Below are 22,796 nucleotides of genomic sequence, written 5' to 3' on the forward strand. Positions count from 1 at the left end.
ATTTTCCAAGCTGTTTAAAGGCACAGTCAACTTAGTGTATGTAAACTTCTGACCCACTGGAATTGGGATACAGTGAATTATAAGTGAAATAATCTGTCTGTAAACAATTGTTGGAAAAATGACTTGTGTCATGCACAAAGTAGATGTCCTAACCGACTTGCCAAAACTATAGTTTGTTAACAAGAAATTTGTGGTGGTTGAAAAATGAGTTTTAATGACTCCAACCTAAGTGTATGTAAACTTCCGACTTCAACTGTATATACTAGGAAGTGTCAGAGGAAGGTCCAAAAAATTGTGAAAGACTCCAGTCACCCAACTCATAGACTGTTCTCTTTGCTACTGCACGGCAAGCAGTACCGGAGCGCCAAGTCTAGGTCCAAAAGGCTCCTTAACAGCTTTCTACCCCCAAGCCACAATTAATTAAATGGCCACCCGGACTATTTCCATTGACAACCCCCCCCCCCCCTTTGTTTTTACACTGCTACTACTCGCTGTTTATTATCTATGCATAGTCACTTTACCCCTACCTACATGTACAAATTACCTCGACTAACCTGTACCCCCGCACATTGACTCGGTACTGGTACCCCCTGTATATAGCGTCATTATTGTTATTTTATTGTGTTATTTTTTAATTATTTTTTTGTAAATATTTTCTTAACTCTATTTTCTTAAAACTGCATTGTTGGTTAAGGGCTTGTAAGTTAGCATTCCACGGTAAGGTCTATACCTGTTGTATTCGGCGCATGTGACAAATACAATTTGATTTAATTTTGTTGTACAGTTTGAGTCACTCAGATAACACATGAACACACATAGGATGGCAAAATTTGTAGAATTGCAGGAATTTGCTTTAAAATTGCGAAATGTTCTGTCTACTCCATTGTAAAATGTATAGAATTGCAGGAAATAAGCTTTAAACTTGCAAAATGTACTCTCCGCCATAGAAATAGACATGGCACATTGCCCAATGACGAAACCACTGCTGTAGCATAACTCCATAACGGTGGCACGACATTCATGATTATACTGTTTGCTAGCAGTGTAGCGTAACATCCCTAGATCAGTTTGTCCTGTCTTGCCAACTCCTATGGTCATTGTCACGCATGGCAATTACAGCACTTACAGATCTAGAACCAGGCTATGCACTGAAGCTCTCCTGTGTCTCTTACCATACATTTTCCTCTGTATCACACAACCTCCCCCCTGCTTTCTAATGTTAGCTTATATGGCATTGGAATGGAATAAAAATGAAATGCAGGAGGGTTATGTGAATGTATACTGTACTCTAACCCCCCTCCTTTCCACATCTTTCTATACATCTCTCCTTCCCTCCTTTTCCCTATGGAGAAACGCATGCACGCACGCACACACACACACACACACATTTTGCCATTTTCTGCTGGCAGCGGAATTCGTTTCACAGATCCAATTTTTATGGGTCTAGAAAATGCTGACCACAGAATGATGACAACAACGGTATACAGCAGTGTGTTTTGTGTGTATGTGAGATGGAGGTGGTTTGTAAAAGCAGGGAGCCAAGAAAGCCACATCCTGTTGCTGTACTGTATCTACAGGGTTTACAGCTGCATATCTAAACCCTGGCCCAGGAGCAGAGCACAGTAGTACTGTAAAATACAGAGTTACTGTAAAATACTGACTTACTGTATAATACTAATTTATGTCATACTGACTTACTGTATAATACTGATTTACGTAATACTGACTTACTGTAAAATACTGATTTACATAATACTGACTAACTGTATATTACTGATTTACGTAATACTGACTTACTGTACAATACTTATATTTTCTCTAACCACTACTGTAGTTCAGCTTACTGTCTATGAGTACAGAGAAGTGTCCTTCTAACCCAATGGCTACCAAACCTGGTCCTGGAGAGCTTTAAAGTATGCAGGTTTTTGTTACAGATGAGCATGAAAAAGCTTGATTCAACTAATCAAGGTCTTGATGAATAGCTGAATTGGCTGTTTTACACACTGTAGCTCTCTAGGATTGGTGATGAATGCTCTAACTACCTATTTAACTGGACAAATCCTGTAGCAATTAATGTCACTCAGTGTGTGTGTGTGTGTTCTGACCTTGCTGGCGTGCAGCCTGCAGTCGTTGATGAAGAAGTTGGATGCTCCTTTAGAGGACCAGAGCAGCTTGGAGAGACCCGGCTGGATCTTCTTGTCCAGGAAACAGACCCAGCTCATCAGCAGACAGCGTCGCGATAATCCTGACACACACACACGGATGGAAGCAGACAAACACAAACACAGATACACACACAGACAGACCAAACATGAGTGTTTATTGAGGCAGCTGTGTTTCATAAACACATTAGTATACGAAAATACATAATACTGGTGTCTTTTCTTCAATTCATTTCCTGCACTGTATTATTTAACAGAAATACCCTGGGACAGTACTTTACAGGGAATTACACAAACACACACAGCTAGCCAGGCATTAGTTTGTTGATACAGTATGTACACACAACCTATGGCTAGGCCTTTTCTCACTATAAGTTATGAGCATTGTGTTACGCATGGCCTGCCGCATGCTAATTCACTTCCACTCTAGGCTCTGCAGTGGGCTTCAGTCTGAAGCAGTGTTGTGTGCTGAGCTTTACAGGGTCCCAGGCAGTGTGTACACACAGGCTTACATTCTAATTTGCTTTATACTGAGTGAGGATGGAATGTGCGTGTGTGTGTCTGCGTGTGTGTGTGCAGTGATTGACATTATGGGATTCCCTATTGCCTGGGGCAAGTGAACTGAGCAGTCACGCAAGTTGACCCTGCTCTGAGGTTTCCCCAATGGGCAGGTGACAAAAAAAAAAAAAAAATATGTGAAAACAACCGAACTGCAATGAATTCCAGTAGCCTAAAACTGATCTTTGTCACGCCCTGGCTCTGGGGACACTGTTATGTTGAGCCAGGGTGTGTAGATCTATGTATTTTATTTCTATGTTGGCCTGTGTGACTCCCAATCAGAGGCAACGAGTGTCAGCTGTGAATGGTTGTCTCTGACTGGGAGCCATATTTAAACTGTCTGTTTTTCCCTTTGTGTTTGTGGGTTCTTGTTTCCAGTCGGTTTGTGTTAGACCGTGAACTGTCACGTTATCGTTTTTGTTGTTTTGGTCGTTTGACGCTAAATAAAGAGTATGTTTGCCTGCAACGCTGCGCCTTGGTCCTCATCTGTTCCTGACGATCTTGACAGAAGAACCCACCAAGACAGGACCAAGCAGCATGAAGAGGAGAGAGGATGGACCTGGGATCAGTGGAGTAGGAGTCTCGACTGGGCCCAGCCAAGTGAAGAGCAGAGCGGCTGGTCTATGGAGCAATGGATGAAGAGTCTCGACTGGGTCAAGCCGGGTGAGCAAGAGAGGGGCTTGACGTGGAAGGAGAAGGGCGAAAGGCTGGCGAAGCGTATGGAGACCTGGTCCACGGGTAGGAAAGAACCCCAGAAAATTTTTAGGGGGGGGCTCACGACGTCGGGGCAGCAGGAGGCCGCGATAGAGCGGTCCAGCGGGTTGGCAGAGGAGGCCGCCAGGTTACGGGGGCCACTGGTCGAAGAGGGGATGGAAGGTGTAGAGGCACGGCGAGAGGTACTGGGGTGTGTTACCAGTACGGTCCGGTCTGTTCCTGCTCCCCGCACCAAGTGTACGGTGCGCTTCGCCAGCCCAGCCCGGCCTGTTCCTGCCCCTCGCACCAAGCCTACGGTGCGCTTCGCCAGTCCGGCCCGGCCTGCTCCTGCCTCTCGCACCAAGCCTACGGTGCGCTTCGCCAGCCCGGCCCGGCCTGCTCCTGCCCCTCGCACCAAGCCTACGGTGCGCTTCGCCAGCCCGGCTCGGCCCGTTCCTGCCCCTCGCACCAAGCCTACGGTGCGCTTCGCCAGCCCGGCCCGGCCTGCTCCTGCCCCTCGCACCAAGCCTACGGTGCGCTTCGCCAGCCCGGCTCGGCCCGTTCCTGCTCCCCGCACCAAGTCAGTGGTGTGCTTCGTCAGCCCGGCTCGGCCCGTTCCTGCTCCCCGCACCAAGTCAGTGGTGCGCTTCGTCAGCCCGGCTCGGCCTGTTCCTGCTCCCCGCACCAAGTCAGTGGTGCGCTTCGTCAGCCCGGCTCGGCCCGTTCCTGCTCCCCGCACCAAGTCAGTGGTGCGCTTCGTAAGCCCGGCTCGGCCCGTTCCTGCTCCCCGCACCAAGTCAGTGGTGCGTTTCGTCAGCCCGGTTCGGCCCGCTCCTGCTCCCCGCACCAAGTCAGGGGTGCGTTTCGTCAGCCCGGTTCGGCCCGCTCCTGCTCCCCGCACCAAGTCAGGGGTGCGTTTCGTCAGCCCGGCTCGGGCCGTTCCTGCTCCCCACACCAAGCCAGTGATGTGCGTCGTCAGTCCGGCACAGCCCGTGCCCGTTCCACTGGTGCCTGGTTCAGCACGGGTCAGCTGCTTCACGCCGGAGCTAGAGCAATCCGCTCCACCAGTGTGCAGTCCAGCTCCGGTCAGCAGGGCCAGACCGGACCAGGGGTACTTTGGGGGGTTAGAGAGGGAGTGGGGATCATGCCCGGAGCCGGATCCGCCGCCAAGGCGGAGTGCCCACCCGGTCCCTCCCCTGTGGTATTTAGTTGGCGCGGTCGGAGTCCGCGCCTTTAGGGGGGGGTACTGTCACGCCCTGGCTCTGGGGACACTGTTATGTTGAGCCAGGGTGTGTAGATCTATGTATTTTATTTCTATGTTGGCCTGTGTGACTCCCAATCAGAGGCAACGAGTGTCAGCTGTGAATGGTTGTCTCTGATTGGGAGCCATATTTAAACTGTCTGTTTTTCCCTTTGTGTTTGTGGGTTCTTGTTTCCAGTCGGTTTGTGTTAGACCGTGAACTGTCACGTTATCGTTTTTGTTGTTTTGGTCGTTTGACGCTAAATAAAGAGTATGTTTGCCTGCAACGCTGCGCCTTGGTCCTCATCTGTTCCTGACGATCTTGACAATCTTTCTGGTTCCTCCCCATTGTTTAAGTCAGTGCTTCCCAAACTTTTTCACTCATACCCCCCTTTCATCATTGGGGAACATCCGGCAATTGTAATTTCAATAAATGTCATTTTGTCCTTGAAACATTTAATTAAAATACTGTAGAATTCCATTCATTACTATTGAAGACTGCTCCTAATGGGGAGTGCCAATATGGCCAACCGGTGGCTTCAAAGCCTCTCAATGGCCAATACATAGCATCATCTTGTTGGCGGAGAGAACATTTAGCAGGTTTAAAGCTTTTTCCCTGCAACTCTTTATTTTTATTTTTTTACTCTGTTTATTCAGTTTTACACACAACACAAACACATCACAATATAAATAATATGCTAAAAATAAAAAAAATACCGTACTTTAGACGAGTTAAACACACAGGGCAAAGGTTAAAGGGCAATCTGTAGTTAATACAAGAACAGAGCGTTCACCTCACCATTGTTCCTGTAAACAGCCGAGGGATAGGGGTGAAACGTAACCACTCACACATTCACAGACACAGACTGACCATTGCTCCGTTGTACAATGACATTGTTTACAAACAACGGAGCAAAACAAGCCCACATTTTAGGCTCTGACAGGGCAAGAGGCATCCACAAGTCACATTCATAAGTTATCAATGGGCACAACAAATAAATGCTCCTCCAACCACTAAATCACAGGGGTGTCAATTAGAGATGTATTTTTGTTTTGCTATCAGAGGGTGGACTGTTCAAAGTAAGATCGGACTGGAGCCCAAGCTTCAAAAAACAGTTTGGAGTTCCCACGTGCATGGAATTTAGCACAAAACATCTCCCACACAATATTTATGAGATGGGGGAACTGCCATCTTCCGGTTCTGGAGTATTAGTCAAATAGCTAAAAGAGTTGTGTAAGCAACAGTGTCCGACTGAATTCTTGACAGGGTGGTGCCTATGGGTAGTACGCCAAAAAGGTCTGTAAGGGGAGACAGATCTATGACAGTATCATATATATCAGAGAAAAATGTAAATATTAATTCCCAGAAACCAGACAGTTTATGACCGTCCCAAAACATATTATGAAACAGTGTGGCTGGTTCCATTTTACATCGAACACAAGTAGGATCAAAATCAGAGAACATTCTTCCAAGCTTAGCCCCGAACCAGTGAATACGCTGAACCACCTTGAATTGGATGAGGCTGTGTCTAGTGCTAAAGGAGGAATAATGCACCCTGTGCAGCACATATTCCCAGGTGTCATCCCCAAGACTCCTGAGTCTTTAAAGGCAACAAAGATGGGTTCTGTAAGTCATTAATGACAGTGCATTCGGAAAGTATTCAGACCCCTTGACTTTTTCCACATTTCATCACGTTACAGCCTTATTCTAAAATGGATTAAATTGTTTTTTTCCTCATGAATCTACACACGATACGTCATAATGACAAAGCAAAAACAGGTTTTTAGAAATGTTGGCAAATGTATTACAAATAAAAAACAGAAATATAAAATGTACATAAGTATTCAGACCCTTTACACTTTGGCAGCGATTGCAGCCTCGAGTCTTCTTGGGTATGACGTTGCAAGCTTGGCAAACCTGTATTTGGGGAGTTTCTCCCATTCTTCTCTGCAGATCCTCTCAAGCTCTGTCAGGTTGGATGGGGAGCGTTGCTGCACAGCTATTTACAGGTCTCTCCAGAGATGTTAGATCGGGTTCAAGCCCGGGCGCTGGCTGGGCCACTGAAGGACATCTTGTCCCGAAGCCACTCCTGCGTTGTCTTGGCTGTGTGCTTAGGGTCGTTGTCCTGTTGGAAGGTGAACCTTCGCCCCAGTCTGAGGTCCTGAACTGACCACCTTCCGGAGGCACTTGAAACCCTACCTCTTTAAGGAATACCTTGAATAGTATTATAGTAATCCTTCTACCCCCCCTTTACTACCACTGTCTTTTGTCTAAACTAACACCTGACTTATTTCACCTGCTAGCACTGACTTGTTTAAAGAAATTTACTTATTGTGATCGAGATGTAGTTGTCCCTGATTGCACTGACTTTGCTCACAGCTGCTTGTTTGAAGAAGTGTACTGACTGTGATCAAGATGTGGTTGTCCCACTGGCTATCCTAAGTTGAATGCACCAATTTGTTAGTCGCTCTGGATAAGAGCATCTGCTAAATGACTTAAATGTAAATGAACACTCTGGAGCAGGTTTTCATCAAGGATCTCATTTACTTTGCTCCGTTCATTTTTCCCTCGATCCTGACTATTCTCCCAGTACTTGCCACTGAAAAACATCTCCACAGCATGATGCTGCCACCACCATGCTTCACCGTAGGGACGGTGCCAGGTTTCCTCCAGATGTGACGCTTGGCATTCAGGCCAAAGTGTTCAATCTTAGTTTCATCAGACCAGAGAATCTTGTTTCTCATGGTCTGAGTCCTTTAGGTTCCTTTTGGTAAACTCAAAGCAAGCTGTCAAAATTTGCTGCAAAATAATTGCTGCAAGAAACACTCAAACTGGACAGTTTTATCTCCATCTCTTCATTCAAAGACTCAATCATGGACACTCTTACTGACAGTTGTGGCTGCTTCGCGTAATGTATTGTTGTCTCTACCTTCTTGCCCTTTGTGTTGTTGTCTGTGCCCAATAATGTTTGTACCATGTTTTGTGTTGCTACCATGTTGTGCTGCTGCCATGCTGTGTTGCTACCATGCTGTGTTGTCATGTGTTGCTGCCATGCTGTGTTGTTGTCTTAGGTCTCTCTTTATGTAGTGTTGTGATGTCTCTTGTCGTGATGTGTATTTTGTCCTACATTTTTATTTTTAATCCCAGCCCCCGTCCCCGCAGGAAGCCTTTTGCCTTTTGGTAGGCCGTCATTGTAAATAAGAATTTGTTCTTAACTTACTTGCCTAGTTAAACAAAGGTGAAATTCAAATATATAAATACAAATTATGGGGTATTGTGTGTAGACCAGTGACAAAAAAATCTAAACGTAGATTATTTTAAATGCAGGCTGTAAGACAATAAAAATGGGGAAAAAGGGGTGTGAATACTTTCTGAAGGCACTGTATATGCCATAAATGGTTGTTCACTTAAACCAATGGTTCCCAAACTGTAGGACTAGGGTGCTTACACAGGCTGTAAAACAGTGATCACTAAGGTCATTACAGAAAACACCAGACTGATACCTATCAGGATTATTTGTGAGGATAACATCAAGGAGAGTAGCCTTTTCTGGGTGTTTGGAGTCATGCCTTGTCAAAGTGGAATTATGTTTTTTGACATTTTAGCTGAAAAGCTGAAATGTCGGCCTCCCGAGTGGCGCAGCGGTCTAAGGCACTGCATCACAGTGTTGCAGCGTCACTACAGCCTGAGGTTCGATCCCAGGTTGTGTCATAACCGGCCGTGACCGGGAGTCCCATAGGGCGGCGCACAATTGGCCCAGCGTCGTCCGGGTTAGGGGAGGGTTTGGCCAGGGGGGCTTTACTTGGCTCATCGCGCTCTAGCGACTCCTTGTGGTGGACCATGCACCTGCAGGCTGACCACAGTCGTCAGTTGAACAGTGTTTCCTCCGACACAATGATGCAGCTGGCAACCAGGTTAAGCGAGCGGGTGTTAAGAAGCGCGGCTTGGCGAGTCATGTTTCGGAGGACGCATGACTCGACCTTCGCCTTTCCCGAGCCTGTTGGGGAGTTGCAGCGATGAGACAAGATCATCTTCAATCAATCAATCAATCAATCAAATGTATTTATAAAGCCCTTTTTACATCAGCAGATGTCACAAAGTGCTTATACAGAAACCCAGCCTAAAACCCCAAACAGCAAGCAATGTAGATGTAGAAGCCCGGTGGCTAGGAAAAACTCCCTAGAAAGGCAGGAACATAGGAAGAAACCTAGAGAGGAACCAGACTCTGAGGGGTGGCCAGTCTTCTTCTAGCTGTGCCGGGTGGTGATTATAAGAGTACATGGCCATAAAGGCCAGATTGTTCTTCAAGATGTTAAAACGTTCATAGATGACCAGCCCGGTCAAATAATAATCACAGTGGTTGTAGAGGGTGCAACAGGTCAGCACCTCAGGAGTAAATATCATTTGGCTTTTCATAGCCGAGCATTTGGAGGTTGAGACAGCAGGTGCGGTACAGAGAGGGAGAGAGAGAGAGAGAGGGAGAGTCGAAAACAGCAGGTCCGGGACAAGGTAGCACGTCCGGTGAACAGGTCAGGGTACCATAGCCGCAGGCAGAACAGAGAGGCTTTATTACTGCCACTTTTAGTGAGTTTGGTACACATCTGGAGGATAGGGAGCCATTTATTATGTTCAACATAGGAGGGCCAAGCACAGGAAGTAGTTCATTCAGTAGTTTAGTTGGAATAGGGTCCAGTATGCAGCTGGAAGGTTTAGAGGCCATGACTACTTTCGTGAATGTGTCAAGAGATACAGGATTAAAAACCTTGAGTGTCTCCATTGATCCTTGGTCCTGGCAGTTCTGTGCAGACACACCACGGAGCTTTGGAGAAATACGCAGATGCAAAGAGGAGTCCGTAATTTGCTCTCTAGATCATGATCTTTTCGTCAAAGAAGTTAATGAATTCATCACTGCTGAAGTGAAAGCCATCCTCTCTTGGGGAATGCTGCTTTTTAGTTAGCTTTGCAACAGTCTCAAAAATAAATTTTGGATTGTTCTTATTCTCCGCAATTAAGTTGGAAAGAAAGGCTGATCGAGCAGCAGTGAGGGCTATTCGATATTGCACGGTACTGTCTTTCCAAGCTAGTCAGAAGACTTCCAGTTTGGTGGAGCGCCATTTACATTCCAATTTTCTGGAAGCTTGCTTCAGGGCTCTGGTATTTTCTGTATACCAGGGAGCTAATTTCTTGTGACAAATGCTTTTTGTTTTTAGGGGTGCGACTGCATCTAAGGTATTACGCAAGGTCTAGAAGTACTCAAGTCCTTTCTTATGGCAAGCCTAAATAAGTTCAGGAGTAAAAATGTGCTTAACAAGTCACATAATAAGTTGCATGGAGTCACTCTGTGTGCAATAATAGTGTTTAACATGATTTTTGAAGGACTACCTCATCTCTGTACCCCACACATACAATTATCTGTAAGGTCCCTCAGTCGAGCAGTGAATTTCAAACAGAGATTAAACCACAAAGACCAGGGAGGTTTTCCATTGCCTCACAAAGAAGGGCACCTATTGGTATATGGGTAAATATATCCTTTTGAGCATAGTGAAGTTATTCATTACACTTTGGATGGTGTATCAATACACCCAGTCAGTACAAAGATAGAGGCGTCCTTCCTAACTCAGTTGCCGGAGAGGAAGGAATAAGCTCAGGGATTTTACAATAAGGGTAATGGTGACTTTAAAACAGTTACAGAGTTTAATGGCTGTGATAGGAGAAAACTGAGGATGGATCAACAACATTGTAGTTACTCCACAATACTAACCTAATTGACAGAGTGAAAAGAAGGAAGCTCGTACAGAATACAAATATTCCAAAACATGCATCCTGTTTGCAACAAGGCACTAAAGTAAAGAACTGCAAAAAAATTTGGCAATGCAATTAACTTTTTGACCTGAATACAAAGTGTTGTGTTTGGGGCAAATCCAATACAACACATTACTGAGTACGACTCCCAATATTTTCAAGCATAGTGGTGGCTGCATCACCACTTTTCAGGATAAAAAGAAACACAATGGAGCTAACCACAGGCAAAATCCTAGAGGAAACCTGGTTCAAACTGCTTTCCACCAGACACTGGAAGATGAATTCACCTTTCAGCAGGACAATAACCTAAAACACAAGGCCAAATCTACACTGAAGTTGCTTACCAAGAAGACAGTGAATGTTCCTGAATGGCCAAGTTACAGTTTTGACTTAAATCTGCTTGAAAATCTATGGTAAGACTTGAAGATGGTTGTCTAGAAATGATCAACAACCAATTTGACAAAGCTTGAAGAATTTTGAAAAGAATAAGGGGCAAATATTGTACAATCCAGGTGTGCAAAGCGCTTAGACTCACAGCTGTAATCGCTGCCAAAGGTGATTCTAACATGTATTGACTCAGGGGTGTGAATTTCTATATTTCATTTTCAATACATTTGCAAAGATTTCTAAAAATGTTTTCACTTTGTCATTGGGGTATTGTGTGTAGATGGGTGAGATTTGTTTTAATTTGGTTGTGGAATAAGTCAAGGGGTATGAATACTTTCTTAAGGCACTTTATTGCAGTTGGGCAAGTTGAGTCAGCTTTGATAATGTTTTTACTGATAACAACCAAAAAACAAAGAATTCCAGTACTGATCTTTCTGGTTGGCACTTCCGTGTGTAAATAGCTAATTTACATTTTTGGTCACGTGATCGCAATCTTCGGGGAACCAAAAAATCCTCCTGATTTGTCAATCTCTGTGTGTGTGGGTCCCTGTTGTAGTCTCACACCAGCAGCAGTACTCTGTCATGCTGAGGAGCTCCTCTCTCCTCTGGTAGACATCAGATACGTACTGTAATGGGGATCTCATTTAACATCTACAGCAGGTCCCCCCCCCCCTCCCCCCACACACACACAGACACACACACAGCCCTCTGTACATTGGATAAAACAGTAATGTCTCAAACCACATGCATCACAGCTTGAATTGAACTGCAGCCAGCCAGCCAGGCTCTGTGTGTGTGTGTTCTGTATTGTGTGTTGTGTGTGTGTGTGTGTGTGTGTGTGTGTGTGTGTGTGTGTGCGTGTGCGGGGGGGGGGTTCTGTGCAGGTCTGAAGGATCTGGAGGTGATTGAGCAGAACCTGATCAGCACAGCGTTTGAGACGGTCAACACCGTGGAGGAGGGCTTTCAGCTGCTAGATGTCTTCCAGCACCTGTCTACCCGCAGTGTGGCAGGAAGTGTTTACAGTCTTCCAGAGCAAGATTTTTAACACAGAGGGAGAAGTCAAGACACGTCCAATCAAGTGATCCCACCAGGGGCAATTCATTTGGTTGCTGCTAAAACCACATACAAGGTCATTCAGCAAGACTTTTAAAAAAGAAGCAACATTGCAACACATGACATACAGTTAAAGGAAAATTCCACCCGAAAACTATCTTCTGGTATTTGTTTCATTAGTCCATTGTTGATATAGTCCCAAAATGCATCATAGCAGCTGTATTTATGTATTTTGAAAGTTATATATCTTGAAAATGATTGCTGACATGCAAAACATTTTGGGACTATATCAACAATGAACTAATGAAACAAATACCAAAATATAGTTTTTGGGTGGATTTTTCCTTTAATAAAGGCATACAGTATCAACCGGGCTTAATTTAACCAAAACACTGTGCACAGGACAGACAGTGAAGGTCTCCAATGTTTAGTAGATGCTGTTGCTAAGGAATAGTCTGTGTATCTTCTGAATCCTTGAACACTCACTACCCCTTATTTGATGGAGAGAATGTGGATTAAAATGGAGAGCTTTTTATAATCATATCTGTGTAGAATTAAATCTCTCCCGTTCTTAATTGTGGTGCTTACTGTATCCGGAAAGATACATTTAAACAGAGCCGAGAGACAGAGCAATGTTTGTTCCAGCCATATGCTTTGTGTAAGCAAAGAGACCGACCGGGCTGTATTCAGGAACAGCTGTGTTTAATCCACACACACAAATACCAAGGCCACGTCTGGGCCCCTATACATGTGATCGAGGATAAGTTTGGCCTTTCAGATCATAATTAATATAATTACATGGACAGTGTGGAGGACCTGATCCTACATCAGCATGACTCCTACTGTGAGATGGCTTTATGAATCTGGGCCCTGGACTCGATGGACCGGCCCCCTGCCATGATAGGTCTCTGGATGGGCGGCATGGCGGCCTACTCTTACCCCTGTCTGGCTGATACCCACTTTACAGTACTGTACCTCCCTCTACCTAAAGAGAACTGGAGCCAGGCCTAATCTCCTTCTGTACTTCATTAGGGTTCATCTCCATAGGTCTAGTGATGGCTTTGGCCTGCTATAACCCCCATCTCCCCTATACAGTACTTTGTCCTGCTATAACCCGTCTCCCCTATACAGTACTTTGTCCTGCTATAACCCCGTCTCCCCTATACAGTACTTTGGCCTGCTATAACCCCCATCTCCCCTATACAGTACTTTGTCCTGCTATAACCCGTCTCCCCTATACAGTACTTTGTCCTGCTATAACCCGTCTCCCCTATACAGTACTTTGTCCTGCTATAACCCCTGTCTCCCCTATACAGTACTTTGTCATGCTATAACCCCTGTCTCCCCTATACAGTACTTTGGCCTGCTATAACCCCTGTCTCCCCTATACAGTACTTTGGCCTGCTATAACCCCCATCTCCCCTATACAGTACTTTGTCCTGCTATAACCCCTGTCTCCCCTATACAGTACTTTGTCCTGCTATAACCCCTGTCTCCCATATACAGTACTTTGGCCTGCTATAACCCCTGTCTCCCCTATACAGTACTTTGGCCTGCTATAACCCCTGTCTCCCCTATCCAGTACTTTGGCCTGCTATAACCCCTGTCTCCCCTATCCAGTACTTTGGCCTGTTATAACCCCCGTCTCCCCTATACAGTACTTTGTCCTGCTATAACCCCTGTCTCCCCTATACAGTACTTTGGCCTGTTATAACCCCTGTCTCCCCTATACAGTACTTTGTCCTGCTATAACCCCTGTCTCCCCTATACAGTACTTTGTCCTGCTATAACCCGTCTCCCCTATACAGTACTTTGTCCTGCTATAACCCCTGTCTCCCCTATACAGTACTTTGGCCTGCTATAACCCCTGTCTCCCCTATACAGTACTTTGTCCTGCTATAACCCCTGTCTCCCCTATACAGTACTTTGTCCTGCTATAACCCGTCTCCCCTATACAGTACTTTGTCCTGCTATAACCCCGTCTCCCCTATACAGTACTTTGGCCTGTTATAACCCCTGTCTCCCCTAAAAAGTACTTTGGCCTGTTATAACCCCGTCTCCCCTATACAGTACTTTGGCCTGTTATAACCCCTGTCTCCCCTATACAGTACTTTGGCCTGCTATAACCCCTGTCTCCCCTATACAGTACTTTGGCCTGCTATAACCCCTGTCTCCCCTATACAGTACTTTGGCCTGCTATAACCCGTCTCCCCTATACAGTACTTTGGCCTGCTATAACCCCGTCTCCCCTATCCAGTACTTTGGCCTGCTATAACCCCTGTCTCCCCTATCCAGTACTTTGGCCTGTTATAACCCCCGTCTCCCCTATACAGTACTTTGTCCTGCTATAACCCCTGTCTCCCCTATACAGTACTTTGGCCTGTTATAACCCCTGTCTCCCCTATACAGTACTTTGTCCTGCTATAACCCCTGTCTCCCCTATACAGTACTTTGTCCTGCTATAACCCGTCTCCCCTATACAGTACTTTGTCCTGCTATAACCCCTGTCTCCCCTATACAGTACTTTGGCCTGCTATAACCCCTGTCTCCCCTATACAGTACTTTGTCCTGCTATAACCCCTGTCTCCCCTATACAGTACTTTGTCCTGCTATAACCCGTCTCCCCTATACAGTACTTTGTCCTGCTATAACCCCGTCTCCCCTATACAGTACTTTGGCCTGTTATAACCCCTGTCTCCCCTAAAAAGTACTTTGGCCTGTTATAACCCCGTCTCCCCTATACAGTACTTTGGCCTGTTATAACCCCTGTCTCCCCTATACAGTACTTTGGCCTGCTATAACCCCTGTCTCCCCTATACAGTACTTTGGCCTGCTATAACCCCTGTCTCCCCTATACAGTACTTTGGCCTGCTATAACCCGTCTCCCCTATACAGTACTTTGGCCTGCTATAACCCCGTCTCCCCTATACAGTACTTTGGCCTGTTATAACCCCTGTCTCCCCTATACAGTACTTTGTCCTGCTATAACCCCTGTCTCCCCTATACAGTACTTTGTCCTGCTATAACCCCTGTCTCCCCTATACAGTACTTTGTCCTGCTATAACCCTGTCTCCCCTATACAGTACTTTGGCCTGCTATAACCCCTGTCTCCCCTATCCAGTACTTTGGCCTGCTATAACCCCTGTCTCCCCTATCCAGTACTTTGGCCTGTTATAACCCCCGTCTCCCCTATACAGTACTTTGTCCTGCTATAACCCCTGTCTCCCCTATACAGTACTTTGTCCTGCTATAACCCTGTCTCCCCTATACAGTACTTTGGCCTGCTATAACCCCTGTCTCCCCTATACATTGAATTAAGCCGTTTTACAGCTCCTAACCAATAGTTTTTTCGTGTTATTTGTAAGTTATTTTATACATAATGTTTCTGCCACAGGCTCTTATAACCGAAAAGAGCTTCTGGATATCAGAACAGCGATTACTCACCTCGAACTGGACAAAGACAAAGATTTTTTCTTTAACGAGTCGGACGCGAAGGATTTAATGCTGATATCAGACAAGGCACAAAAACCCGTCATTCACATAAAGAAGAGACGCTGATACAGGGGACGCATGTCCGGGTGCCTTGTCCGGGTGCCTTGTGAGAATGGTAACCCGCCTCTACCATCCGTCCTATTGGCCAACGTGCAATTATTGGAGAATAAACTGGATGAGCTCTGTTCAAGACTATCCTACCAATGGACGACGACATGGATAATATACAGTTGGCTGGGTTTTCCGTGCATTGGCAAGACAGAACAGCTGCCTCTGGTAAGACAAGGGGTGGCAGTCTGACAATAACAGCTGGTGCGCGAAATCTCAAGGTTTTGGTCGCCTGAGGTCATGAAGCAGATGTAACTTCTTCAGGAAAACAGCCCTAATATTAGAAACAAACATCATTATGTTGTCATCCGAGTCACATTTATTTATGAGGCAAAATGTTGCAGTTTTAAAGCAAATTTCATGCAATTCTACATATTCTACCATGGAGCTGACAGATAATGTTTTTTTTCCTGTAATTCTAATTCCTGCAAGTGAAAAAACACTTAGGCAGTCTGCCCAAGAATTACAATGGCAGAAGAATCCCTGCACATTAACACTAGAACCGCCTAAGTAGTAATTTTGACTGCTCATGATTTTTTCATGATTTATTACTGTGTCATTTTTTAAGTCATGCCCCCCTTCGTCCTTGACTTTTCCTAAATAAGTCTATATTACATTTTACATTTTAGTCATTTAGCAGACGCTCTTATCCAGAGCGACTTACAGTTAGTGAGTGCATACATTTTCATACTGGCCCCCCGTGGGAAACAAACCACCAACCCTGGCGTTGCAAGCTCCATGCTCTACCAACTGAGCTACAGGGGACTATATATATATATATAACCCCGTCTTATTTATTATATATATATATATATAACAAACTGTCGCTGTTAGAATCTTAATATCACAAACAGAACTGGAGTTATAACCAGGTTTAGGAGGGCACGTCATTTTTGGAATGGTTTTCCCCATTGCCCCTCCTTCTCCCAACAGTAGGGCCTGCTCCGCTCCTTCTTCATACGGTTGAAAGTGCAGTGCCCAACTGATAATCACCCCGATAATTGACTTTCGAAACTGAACCTAAACTATACCTAAACTAATTTCACACACATAACAACAGATTTAATAAATGAAGGAAAGTATGATGGGGAGAATGGGTGAGTTTAAGTCAGGATTCCTATTTGACTCAGCCATGCCTCATTGCCCGTCCAACATTTCCTCATCTCCCACCCCTTCTAATGCGACTAGCCCCGATGCTCCTCCCTCTTTTCCCCTGCCCCGCTACAAAGTTTCTCCCTGCAGCCTGTCACTGTGTCTGAGGTGCTAAAGGAGCTCCTTAAACTTGACCCCAAAAAAACATCTGGGTCAGATGGTTTAGGTCCTTTCTTCTTTAAGGTTGCAGCCCCTATCATCGCCAAGCCTGTCTCTGACCTTTTTAACCTGTCTCTCCTCTCTGGGGAGGTTCCCATTGCTTGGAAGGCATCCACGGTGCGTCCTTTATTTAAAGGGGGAGATCAAGCTGATCCTAACTGTTATAGGCCGATTTCTATTTTGCCCTGTTTATCAAAAGTGATTGAAAAACTTTCTTGATGTCTATAGTATTCTCTCTGGTATGCAATCTGGTTTCCGCTCAGGTTATGGATGTGTCACTGCATCCTTAAAGGTCCTAAATGATGTCACCATTGCCCTTGATTCTAAGCAATGTTGTGATGCTATTTTTATTGACTTGGCCAAAGCTTTTGATATGTTAAACCATTCCATTCTTGTGGGAAGGCTAAGGAGTATTGGTGTCTCTGAGGGGTCTTTGGCCTGGTTTGCTAACTACCTCTCTCAAAGAGTGCAGTGTATAAAGTCAGAACATCTGCTGTCTCAGCCACTGCCTGTCACCAAGGGAGTACCCCTTGGAGTATCCTAGGCCCCACGCTCTTCTCAATTTATATCAACAACATAGCTCAGGCAGTAGGAAGCTCTCTCATCCATTTATATGCAGATGATAGTCTTATACCGGATTATGTGTTAAACGCTCTACAACAAAGCTTTCTTAGTGTCCAACAAGCTTTCTCTGCCCTTAACCTTGTTCTGAACACCTCCAAAACAAAGGTAATGTGGTTAGGTAAGAAGAATGCCCCTCTCCCCACCGGTGTGATTACTACCTCAGAGGGTTTAGAGCTTGAGGTAGTCACCTCATACAAGTACTTGGGAGTATGGCTAGACGGTACACTGTCCTTCTCTCAGCCCATGCAAGCTAAGGTTAAATCTAGACTTGGTTTCCTCTATCGTAATCGCTCCTCTTTCACCCCAGCTGCCAAACTAACCCTGATTCAGATGACCATCCTACCCATGCTAGATTATGGAGACGTAATTTATAGATCGGCAGGTAAGGGTGCTCTCAAGCGGCTAGATGTTCTTTACCATTCAGCCATCAGATTTGCCACCGATGCTCCTTATAGGACACATCACTGCCCTCTATACTCCTCTGTAAACTGGTAATCTCTGTATACCCGTCGCAACACCCACTGGTTGATGCTTATTTATTAAACCCTCTTAGGCCTCACTCCCCCCTATCTGAGATACCTACTGCAGCCCTCATACTCATTGTCTGTGCCCAATAATGTATGTACCATGTTTTGTGCTGCTCCCATGTTGTGCTGCTGCCATGTTGTGTTGCTACCATGTTGTTGTCATGTGGTGTTGATACCATGCTGTGTTGTCATGTGTTAACTGACTTGCCTATTTAAATAAAGGTGAAATAAATATTGATGAGTGAGGGGACGTGAACGATGCATAATTATGTAATCACCAATTCTGAATGAAGAACAGGGTGGGCCATTCTATTGTATTGATCCATATCATTCCACTGAATCAAAGCAGTCTTATCAATCTACTCTGGCCTACTTAGAGTAGGCTACAGAGTGAGTGTGCATAATTGTACATGCTTTCAATATCTGGGAAATATCCACATCGGGCAGCAGGTGAGCGAGTGTTGGAGATTGTGGTGATGAGACTTGTGGAACCTTATGTTAGCGAGGGGAGAAATGTCACCAATTTCTTCACTTCACTGTCATTGGCAAAGTTGCTTGCAAAGAAAAAGTCTGACAGTAACCATGAACAAAGTGAGACGGGAGCACCCTGCCTCTGCGGATAATAAGGCACCTGCACAGCTGTTGTACTCCACAGCGGTGCTGAAGAATGACAAGACACAATAAATAGAAAACCTACGACTATTACACACTAAAACCAAACAAAGGTTGGTCAAAGTGTGTCAAGCAAGTGAAAGTTACGAAAATGGTGTCAACTGTCAGGACAAGGGATAACAGCTAAATGAAATCCAATTGATGCCCTTGCGTGACAATAATTGACTATGTTTTTGTGCTGAGTTTGTCAAGGCCACTTGGTGCTTATAAGGATGTTCAGGCTACTGCTGTTTTCATCATTTGACCAATCGTCTTGGTCGTTGGGGTATAACACATTTTAAAAAACATTATTAAAAGAAGCTGTTACAGTTTCCAACACATATGCTTTCTGTTTCATAGTTGTAACAAATGCATTCCACGAATAAGATTGATTGAGAACTTGAATATTATATATATATTTTTTTTTACATATAGCCTACAGTAACAAACTAATGAAAATGCTATTGTGTTATAAATAAAATAAAGTATTCTAATGTTACCTAAGGCCTTTATAAACATAACCAAATTATTATTTTTGCGATAGCATATATGAAATGTATTAATTACCCTGTTAGAATGTAGCAGTCAGAATGACTGCTCATTAGCTTGAAGGGGGGGGGGGCCCGTCGAGGCCCAGCGGTTCTAGTGTTAAACACATACAGACATGCATGATTGATGATTTGGTGAAATGGTGACCCACACAACACATGGATCAAACAGATTCTCACACATGTAAGTGAAAACTCTGTCACGCGCACGCGCACACACACACACACACACACACACACCACAGCGTGTAGGCTAGTATTAATTGGACTAATAGTCATGTGCTGACTGGCTATGAAACACCTGCCACTGAAACAAGCCCAGCTGTTTGCCTTGGCAACAACCGCACAATCCTACGACCTCCAGTGACCCCCATCCATCAACCACATCACACACACACACCAGCCCCCAGACCCTGTTCCCAAGATCCCGCTACCCTGGCGCAAGGATGAGGAGGGGTGGCAGGGGGGTTGAACAGTCCCTTGAGGACCAGGTCACGCACACCCACACACACACACACACACACACACACACACACACACACACACACACACATCCACGTACGTATGCATGCATGCACAGGAACACACACACACACACACACACCAGAACTCTGAATGACAATAAGGGGCGTTGCTGTATAACCCTGTATAGCTCTAGCTAGCCCATAGGGACCTAGAGAGGCCTCTTCACTGATAGATAGGCTGTGTCCCAAACGGCATCCTATTCCCTATACAGTACACCTTTTGGGGTCAAAGGTAGTGCATTATGTAGAGAATAGGGTGCAATTTGGGTAGAAGTAGTCACTGCAGCACGGGTCATTCATCTAAAAGACAACCAGACACATACTAACTATGTATTAATGCTGTGTGTCAGAGAGGTGGGGACAGTACAGTCCAGAGCCTAAACTAGCATTGATCCAACTCCTACACCATCAAGCCACTGACATAACGTCAGTATTAGGCTAAGCTTGGAATTAGTGTGTGGTGTGGCAGTGGTGTGAATACATCTGTTTACTACAGACAGACACAACTAAGTATAGGCCTACACAAGGCAGATGGCAAAGTAGAATGAGACCAGACATGTCACCGAGATGTCTACAGACAGTATCTTTGACAGACAGTCACAACTAGGTATAACACAACAGCAGGCAGCAGGCAGCAGAAAGGCTAGGCTTCTATAGATAGATAGACACTACATTAAAACAGTATCAGGACAAACATTTCAGCAGCATTACGGCGTTCTCACAGACAGACAGACAGACAGACAGACAGACAGACAGACAGACAGACAGACAGACAGACAGACAGACAGACAGACAGACAGACAGACAGACAGACAGACAGACAGTACAGAGAGACAGACAGACAGCGGTAACTGTTGTAGCCGTCATGCCAGGAGGTGTTTTAACAAAGAGACAGGCAGATAGACAGACGGTTACTGGTCCAACGCTCCTACCCACCAGGCTACCTGCCGCCCCAGACAGGACAGACAGACAGTACACATACAGACAGTACAGACAGACAGTACCTGTTGTAATCGTCATGCCAGGAGGTGTTCTTTAGGATGCCCTTGCGAACGTGTTGGAGGATCTGCAGGCTGCGTCCGAAGGTGGCCTCCATCTCCAGCAGGCTGTGGGTAACCTCCGCCCCCTCGCCCCTGGTGAAGTAGGGTAGGGGCATTTGCTCACCTTCCTCCCGCCTGGCAAACGGCTGCTGGCAGTCACACACCTGGGAGAGGAGAGGGGAGAGGGTTAGGGGGCGGTGGGGACAGATCACACACACACACACGAGTTGAACACTCAAACATGCAGGCACATACACGTGAGCAAACACACACAAGTACACACACACACACACAAACACACGAATGGATCAGCATAGTGACAGTGTGACAGTATCATCATAGGGAGGGAGGGAGGGAGGGAGGGAGGGAGGGAGGGAGGGAGGGAGGGAGGGAGGGAGGGAGGGAGGGAGGGACATGGTAGGAAAAGAAAGTGATGTGGTCGGGAGAGAAAATACAGTGTAAACAGAAAAGAGTGTGAGACTTTTAGTGAATGTGGAGAATTCAGAAAAGGTGAGATGAAGTTGATGGCACTGTATGAATATTGACACTTATTTTAATAGGCGATCGGAACTTGGCTGGCTGTGTGTGGTGTGTGTATGTGTTTCTGTGTGTCAAATCAAATGGAAGTTTATTGGTCACATACACAGTTTAACATGTGTTATAAAAACTGGGGGACGAATACAATTAACAACCCAAACAGCAACGTAGTAGTATCAAAACGCCAACTAGCTCTCACAGTCTCACGTCAAAATTAGACGTTCATCCATGCTTCTCATACCTCAAATTTCAAAGTTGCTCCAAATGTCCAGTTCCGAAGTGTTTAAGGTTAAGTTTAAGCATTCGAAATCTTAAGGTTAGGTATTAACTCCGTATGGTTAAGGTAAGGGTTAAGGTTTGGGATAGGCTTAAAACTAAAATCACAAAAACAACTTTCTATCGCTGGATTCAAACATGCAACCTTTGGCACCAGAGGCAGATGCATCCGCCATCCCCGTCCACTTGAAGGTAAAAGCGCTCACTCAGTGGCCGGTTTCCAGGTCATCTCCCGACGTCCTCAGACATGGATGGACGTCGAATACTGACTTCACTTGTGTCATGGGTGACCAAGCTGAAAATGCAATCTATACATATCTACACTGGATGAATTTACACAAAATATATAAGGAATGATATGTATAGAAGTATATAAATAAATAAATATGTGGTGTGTATAAACAGTGTAACTAAAATACAATATTGGGGATACAGTATTTAAAAACACAGTGTGAAATGGGAAGTGACCAGTGGTTCAATGTCTCTATAACATGGGAGAGCAGCATTGGCTGTGAGTGTGTGTGCATGTTTTCGTGAGTATGAGGTGTGTGTGTGTGCGATAGCTTGTGTGTGTGTTTAGTGTCAGTGAGTGTGCATCACCTGGGTTCAACAGTCTGATAGCCTGGTAATATAAGCTGTTTTTTAATCTCTCAGTCTTGGTTTTGATGCACCTGTACTGTCTCCGTCTGTCGGACGGTAGCCTAGCAAACAGTCTGTGGCTCGGGTGACTGATGTACTTGATGATCTTATTTGCCTTCCTTTCAAACTGGGTGCTGTAGATGTCCTGGAGGGCAGGCATGGTCCCGGTGATGCGTTGGGCTGTCCGCACCACACTCTAGAGAGCCATACAGTTGAGGGTGGAGCAGGTGCCGTACCAGGCGGTGATGCACCCCAACAAAATGCTCTCAATAGTGCATCTGCAGAAGTTCATGAGGGTCTTAGGGGCCATGCCGAATTTCTTCAGCCGCCTGAGGTTGTAGAGTCGCTGTTGCGCCTTATTCACCTCAATATCGGTGTAGTGAGACCCTTTCAGGTCCTCAGTGATGTGCACGCAGAGGAACTGGAAGCACATTTTTTACTTTTACACCTTTTTCTCCCCAATTTCGTGATATCCAATTGGTAGTTACAGTCTTGTCCCATCGCTGCAACTGCCCTACGGACTCGGGAGAGACGAAGGTCAAGAACCATGCGTCCTCTGAAACACGGCCCTGCCAAGCCGCACTGCTTCTTGACACACTGCTCGCTTAACCCGGAAGCCAGCC

Source organism: Coregonus lavaretus (assembly GCF_964263955.1).
Source record: "Coregonus lavaretus genome assembly, chromosome: 39".
NCBI lineage: Eukaryota > Metazoa > Chordata > Actinopteri > Salmoniformes > Salmonidae > Coregonus > Coregonus lavaretus.